Here is a 7707-nt window from a genome sequence, read left to right on the forward strand (position 1 = left end):
GGGGGGGGTGCTTTGTACAAGTACTACACAGTATAGAAAGGACTTTTCAAAACCAAAATTTGATATTACAATTTACAATATACAACAACTCATATGTCACAAACAAGTAGGTGAGAATATGCATCGAAATGCACAAGAGTGAGTTTTTTTAAACGTTTTGTTTTTTTATATATAGATATACATGTATATATATATATCGTCTGATACCAAAAAGGGTGGTAAATCACTTTTACATTACAAGGGTTTACAAATGTACAATTATACAGTCAGAAATGTGTTCACTACTAAGATACATTATAGATAGTCAACATCAAAAACCAGAAAAACTAAAATAAAAATTATATTTATATATATGCAAAGTTCTACACCAAGTATACACGCACTATATATATATATATATATATATATATATATATATATATATATATATATATATAGATAGAAGCAGGACTGGAAACTAACCTCCCATGTTAAATGACTTGCTGGTAAGCACATGGCTTGTGTGTTTGTGTATGGGACTATGGTTTGGTACTCAGTCAAATTAAATACGTTCCATCCCATACTAGCGATACGACACAGAACTGTGTTTGCCACAGCAGTAGCAAAAAAGTGAAATGATTCTAGTTTATCCAAAAGACGAATAAAGAAAATCAAAAACAGGGAGAAGGAACGAAGGGTGGGGACGTATCTCACCTCCCCCTGCCTCCCCTCCCTCCAGCAGGGTAGGGATGAATCTCACCTCCCCCTGCCTCCCCTCCCTCCAGCAGGGTAGGGATGAATCTCACCTCCCCCTGCCTCCCCTCCCTCCAGCAGGGTAGGGATGAATCTCACCTCCCCTGCCTCCTCCCTCCAGCAGGGTAGGGATGAATCTCACCTCCCCCTGCCTCCTCCCTCCAGCAGGGTAGGGATGAATCTCACCTCCCCTGCCTCCCTCCCTCCAGCAGGGTAGGGATGAATCTCACCTCCCCTGCCTCCCCTCCCTCCTCCCTGCAGCAGGGTAGGGATGAATCTCACCTCCCCTCCCTCCTCCCTCCAGCAGGGTAGGGATGAATCTCACCTCCCCTGCCCTCCCCTCCCTCCTCCCTCCAGCAGGGTAGGGATGAATCTCACCTCCCCTGCCTCCCCTCCTCCTCCCTCCAGCAGGGTAGGGATGAATCTCACCTCCCCTGCCTCCCTCCTCCTCCCTCCAGCAGGGTAGGGATGAATCTCACCTCCCCTGCCTCCTCCCCCTAGGGCCTCCCCCTCCTCCTCCCTGCAGCAGGGTAGGGATGAATCTCACCTCCCCCTGCCTCCTCCCCAGCTGCCTCCCCTCCCTCCTCCCTCCAGCAGGGTAGGGATGAATCTCACCTCCCTCCCCCTGCCTCCTCCCTCCAGCAGGGTAGGGATGAATCTCACCTCCCCCTGCCTCCCCTCCCCCTCCCTCCAGCAGGGTAGGGATGAATCTCACCTCCCCTGCCTCCCTCCCTCCTCCCAGCAGCAGGGTAGGGATGAATCTCACCTCCCCCTGCCTCCCTCCCTCCTCCCTCCAGCAGGGTAGGGATGAATCTCACCTCCCCTGCCTCCCCTCCCCTCCTCCCTGCAGCAGGGTAGGGATGAATCTCACCTCCCCTGCCTCCCCTCCCTCCTCCCTGCAGCAGGGTAGGGATGAATCTCACCTCCCCCTGCCTCCCCTCCCTCCTCCCTGCAGCAGGGTAGGGATGAATCTCACCTTCCCCTGCCTCCCCTGCCTCCTCCTCCTCCCTGCAGCAGGGTAGGGATGAATCTCACCTCCCCCTGCCTCCTCCCTGCAGCAGGGTAGGGATGTATCTCACCTCCCCCTGCCTCCCCTCCCTCCTCCCAGCAGCAGGGTAGGGATGAATCTCACCTCCCCTGCCTCCCCTCCCCCTCCCAGCAGCAGGGTAGGGATGATATCTCACCTCCCCTGCCTCCTCCCTGCAGCAGGGTAGGGATGAATCTCACCTCCCCTGCCTTCCTCCCTCCTCCCTGCAGCAGGTTAGGGATGAATCTCACCTCCCCTGCCTCCTCCCTGCAGCAGGGTAGGGATATATCTCACCTCCCCCTGCCTCCTCCCTGCAGCAGGGTAGGGATGAATCTCACCTCCCCCTGCCTCCTCCCTGCAGCAGGGTAGGGATATATCTCACCTCCCCTGCCTCCTCCTGCAGCAGGGTAGGGATGTATCTCACCTCCCCTGCCTCCTCCCTGCAGCAGGTTAGGGATGTATCTCACCTCCCCTGCCTCCTCCCTGCAGCAGGGTAGGGATATATCTCACCTCCCCCCTGCCTCCTCCCCTGCAGCAGGGTAGGGATATATCTCACCTCCCCTGCCTCCTCCCTGCAGCAGGTTAGGGATATATCTCACCTCCCCTGCCTCCTCCCTGCAGCAGGGTAGGGATGTATCTCACCTCCCCTGCCTCCTCCCTGCAGCAGGGTAGGGATATATCTCACCTCCCCTGCCTCTCTCCCTGCAGCAGGTTAGGGATATATCTCACCTCCCCTGCCTCCTCCCTGCAGCAGGGTAGGGATATATCTCACCTCCCCTGCCTCCTCCCTGCAGCAGGGTAGGGATATATCTCCCTCCCCCTCCTCCCTGCAGCAGGGTAGGGATATATCTCACCTCCCCCTCCTTCCCTCCTCCGTGCAGCAGGGTAGGGATATATCTCACCTCCCCCTCCTTCCCTCCTCCCTGCAGCAGGGTAGGGATGTATCTCACCTCCCCCTCCTTCCCTCCTCCCTGCAGCAGGGTAGGGCTTGGTTGGGAGACGGGCTAAAACTAACCAAGGCTTCCTGTTTAGACACAGGCTCATACCAATGGGTTACCATGGCGATAAGAGTGGGACGGGAAAAGGAGGGGGGTTGGAGTAGGCAAAGAGGGTTCTACATGTCATTGGGGGGGTAGGTATAGGGCAGCAGTTCACATGATCTCATTAGGATGGGAAAAGAGGGGGTATAGGGTTTAGACCATCGGGTGGTAGGAAATAATAGGTTGTGTGTGGGTAGTAGTTAACATGTTATTTTTCATGTAGGGTATAGGGGGGTTATGGTATAAAATACGTGACATTCCAATACAACGTCAGCTGTACACAGAGGGTCGGACATGTTGAATCACCACCATTCCTCCACCAACCCAGCAGGTGATGTACTGAGCCCGTCCCGCGTTCCCGTCCCGCGTTCCCGTTGGCCCGTCTTGTCCTCAAGTGTTAAGGTGTGGAAAAGGGTAGAAGGTTTACATGATGCCGTTGGGAGGGCCACAGAGAGGGCCCAGGTCCACTCCATTCTTCATGTAGTATTTCTCCAGCTTGGCCAGGATGTGTTTTCCATATGTATACTTCCTCAGAGTGGAGACGTGGGGCCGGATCTGAGGGGGGAGAGATGGCCAGACAGAAATAAGTACCATCTCTCACACAAACTCATGCTCCCTTCAAACAAGGGTTAAAATATAGATTGAATGTCTTGTAGCACTCTGGAATGATCAGAAGTCATTCATAAAACAGATGACGTTTGGCAAACTGAGGAATCGCTATGCGTTAAGACAAATCTGATTATGTAAATGGGAACCTGGTTAATTCAGGAAAACTGTCAAATCCCTGAAGGGTTCTACTTCCTCCTCTCTGCCACAACAAATCGATTCAGACGCTGGCCTGAATTGTCATCATTGATGCATTTAAGTCCCCATTTTATTTCAGCGTGCTCTCTCCAAAGTACTTCTAGGCCTATTCACAATGCTATTGGGCTGGATGCTGATAGGGGGAAACATGCTGAATGATCATAGAAATGATAGTCAAAGCTTTTCTTTTAGGCAATTTAGAGAAAAAAATAAGTCCTGGATGCTTTGCTAGCAATAGACAACATGAAATCTACAGGGGATGACCAATTAGATCCGGGGATGCTTAAGTGGGCGGCGCCCATCATTGCTGACCAATTAGATCCCGGGCTGCTTAAGTGGGGGCGCCCCACCATTGCTGACCACCAGATCCCCGGGCCATGGGTGGCGCCCATCATTGCTGACCAATTAGATCCCCGGGCTGCTTAAGTGGGCGGCACCCATCATTGTTGGTTCAGAAAAATATTCCAAAAGTATGGAAATTAGCTTGTGCTGCCACTCCATAAGGGTAGTGAGCTTAATAATGAATCGCCCCATTTCAAGGCTTCCTTGTCTAGCTAGCTAAGATGTACCTGAGAAATGCATTTGAATGTAAAACCAATCAGGGTTTAGGCCTGGGCACAGCACCATTACAGCAACCACTTTAGTGATTTAACTAGGCAAGTCAGTTAAGAACAAGTTCTTATTTACAAATTGTCCAAAACTACGTTGGAGTCAGTTTATGGTAGAGAAATTAACATTAAATTGTCTGTCAACAGCTCTGGTGGACATTCCTGTAGTCAGAGTGCCAGTTGCACGCTCCCTTAAAACTAGAGATATCTGTGGCATTGGGTTGTGTGACAAAACTGTACATTTTATAGTGGCCTTTTATTGTTCCCAGCACAAGGTGCACCTGTTCAAATAAAGGTCAAATACAAAATAAAAACTCGCTCAAACCACTTCACACCAGTCGCTCAGACTACTTCACCAGTCGCTCAGACTACTTCACACCAGTCGCTCAAACCACTTCACACCAGTCGCTCAAACCACTTCACACCAGTCGCTCAAAGACTACTTCACACCAGTCGCTCAGACTACTTCACACCAGTCGCTCAGACTACTTCACACCAGTCGCTCAAACCAGTCGCTCAGACTACTTCACACCAGTCGCTCAAACTACTTCACACCAGTCGCTCAGACTACTCCACACCAGTCGCTCAGACTACTCCACCAGTCGCTCAGACTACTTCACACCAGTCGCTCAAACTACTTCACACCAGTCGCTCAGACTACTTCACACCAGTCGCTCAGACTACTCCACACCAGTCGCTCAAACTACTCCACACCAGTCGCTCAAACCAGTCGCTCAAACTACTTCACACCAGTCGCTCAAACTACTTCACACCAGTCGCTCAGACTACTCCACCAGTCGCTCAGACTACTCCACACCAGTCGCTCAGACTACTTCACACCAGTCGCTCAAACTACTTCACACCAGTCGCTCAGACCACTTCACACCAGTCGCTCAGACTACTCCCCACCAGTCGCTCTACTCCACACCAGTCGCTCAAACCAGTCGCTCAACTACTTCACACCAGTCGCTCAGACCACTCCACACCAGTCGCTCAAACCAGTCGCTCAAACCACTTCACACCAGTCGCTCAAACCACTTCACACCAGTCGCTCAAACCACTTCACACCAGTCGCTCAAACCACTTCACACCAGTCGCTCAAACCACTTCACACCAGTCGCTCACACCAGTCGCTCACACCAGTCGCTCACACCAGTCGCTCACACCAGTCGCTCACACCAGTCGCTCACACCAGTCGCTCACACCAGTCGCTCACACCAGTCGCTCAAACTACTCCACACCAGTCGCTCAGACTACTCCACACCAGTCGCTCAGACTACTCCACACCAGTCGCTCAGACTACTCCACACCAGTCGCTCAGACTACTCCACACCAGTCGCTCAGACTACTCCACACCAGTCGCTCAGACTACTCACACCAGTCGCTCAGACTACTCCACACCAGTCGCTCAGACTACTCCACACCAGTCGCTCAAACTACTCCCACCAGTCGCTCAGACTACTCCACCAGTCGCTCAGACTACTCCACACCAGTCGCTCAGACTACTCCACACCAGTCGCTCAGACTACTCCACACCAGTCGCTCAGACTACTCACACCAGTCGCTCAAACTACTTCACACCAGTCGCTCAGACTACTTCACACCAGTCGCTCAGACTACTCACACCAGTCGCTCAAACTACTTCACACCAGTCGCTCAAACTTCTCCACACCAGTCGCTCAAACCACTCACACCAGTCGCTCAAACTACTCCACACCAGTCGCTCCCACCAGCTCAAACTACTTCACACCAGTCGCTCAAACTACTCCACACCAGTCGCTCAAACTACTCCACACCAGTCGCTCAAACTACTTCACACCAGTCGCTCAGACTACTTCACACCAGTCGCTCAGACTACTTCACACCAGTCGCTCAGACTACTCCACACCAGTCGCTCAAACTACTTCACACCAGTCGCTCGCTCCACACCAGTCGCTCAAACTACTTCACCAGTCGCTCAGACCACCAGTCGCTCAGACTACTCCCACCAGTCGCTCAGACTACTCCACACCAGTCGCTCAGACTACTCCACACCAGTCGCTCAAACTACTTCACACCAGTCGCTCAGACTACTTCACACCAGTCGCTCAGACTGCTCCCACACCAGTCGCTCAGACTACTTCACACCAGTCGCTCAGACTACTCCACACCAGTCGCTCAGACTACTTCACACCAGTCGGCTCAGACTACTTCACACCAGTCGCTCAGACTACTCCACACCAGTCGCTCAAACTACTTCACACCAGTCGCTCAGACTACTCCACACCAGTCGCTCAGACTACTTCACACCAGTCGCTCAGACTACTCCACACCAGTCGCTCAAACTACTTCACACCAGTCGCTCAAACTACTCCACACCAGTCGCTCAGACTACTTCACACCAGTCGCTCAAACTACTCCACACCAGTCGCTCAGACTACTTCACACCAGTCGCTCAGACTACTCCACACCAGTCGCTCAGACTACTCCACACCAGTCGCTCAGACTACTCCACACCAGTCGCTCAGACTACTTCACACCAGTCGCTCAAACTACTCCACACCAGTCGCTCAGACTACTTCACACCAGTCGCTCAGACTACTCCACACCAGTCGCTCAAACTACTCCACACCAGTCGGCTCAGACTACTCCACACCACGCTCAGACTACTTCACCAGTCGCTCAGACTACTCCACACCAGTCGCTCAGACTACTCCACACCAGTCGCTCAGACTACTCCACACCAGTCGCTCAGACTACTTCACACCAGTCGCTCAAACTACTCCACACCAGTCGCTCAGACACTCACCAGTCGCTCAGACTACTTCACACCAGTCGCTCAGACTACTTCACCAGTCGCTCAAACTACTCCACACCAGTCGCTCAGACTACTTCACACCAGTCGCTCAGACTACCTCACACCAGTCGCTCAGGACTACTTCCACCAGTTAAACAGACCCCACACCAGTCGCTCACCAGTCGGCTCAGACTACTCCACACCAGTCGCTCAGACTACTCCACACCAGTCGGCTCAAACTACTTCACACCAGTCGCTCAAACTACTCCACACCAGTCGCCTCAAACCAGACTACTCCACACCAGTCGCTCAGACTACTCACACCAGTCGCTCAGACTACTCCACACCAGTCGCTCAAACTACTTCACACCAGTCGCTCAGACTACTTCACACCAGTCGCTCAGACTACTCCACACCAGTCGCTCAGACTACTCCCACACCAGTCGCTCAAACTACTTCACACCAGTCGCTCAAACTACTCCCACACCAGTCGCTCAAACCACTTCACACCAGTCGCTCCAGACCACTCCACCAGTCGCTCAAACTACTTCACACCAGTCGTTCAGACTACTTCACCAGTCAGCTCAAACTACTCCACACCAGTCGCTCAGACTACTTCACCAGTCGCTCAAACTACTTCACACCCAGTCAGCTCAGACTACTTCACACCAGTCATCAGACTACTCCAAACCTACCTTGTGCATGATGATCTTTCTCTGT

At 52.5% G+C, this 7707-nt stretch overlaps 1 long non-coding RNA gene across 2 annotated transcripts; it reads right to left on the reverse strand.

Annotated features, from left to right (window-relative positions):
- Nucleotides 1-1760: 1760 nt before the first annotated feature.
- LOC127918746 (uncharacterized) lies at nt 1761-7707 on the reverse strand. Of its 2 annotated transcripts, none has more exons than XR_008100726.1 (3): nt 7683-7707; nt 2614-3354; nt 1761-1811 (listed from the first exon to the last, which is right to left on the reverse strand). It is a non-coding gene; the product is annotated as an uncharacterized LOC127918746 (long non-coding RNA). The 2 variants fall into 2 exon arrangements; XR_008100727.1 differs by lacking the exon at nt 1761-1811 and adding an exon at nt 2363-2401.

This window comes from Oncorhynchus keta, unplaced genomic scaffold (genome assembly GCF_023373465.1).
Source record: "Oncorhynchus keta strain PuntledgeMale-10-30-2019 unplaced genomic scaffold, Oket_V2 Un_contig_14776_pilon_pilon, whole genome shotgun sequence".
Taxonomy (NCBI): Eukaryota; Metazoa; Chordata; class Actinopteri; order Salmoniformes; family Salmonidae; genus Oncorhynchus; species Oncorhynchus keta.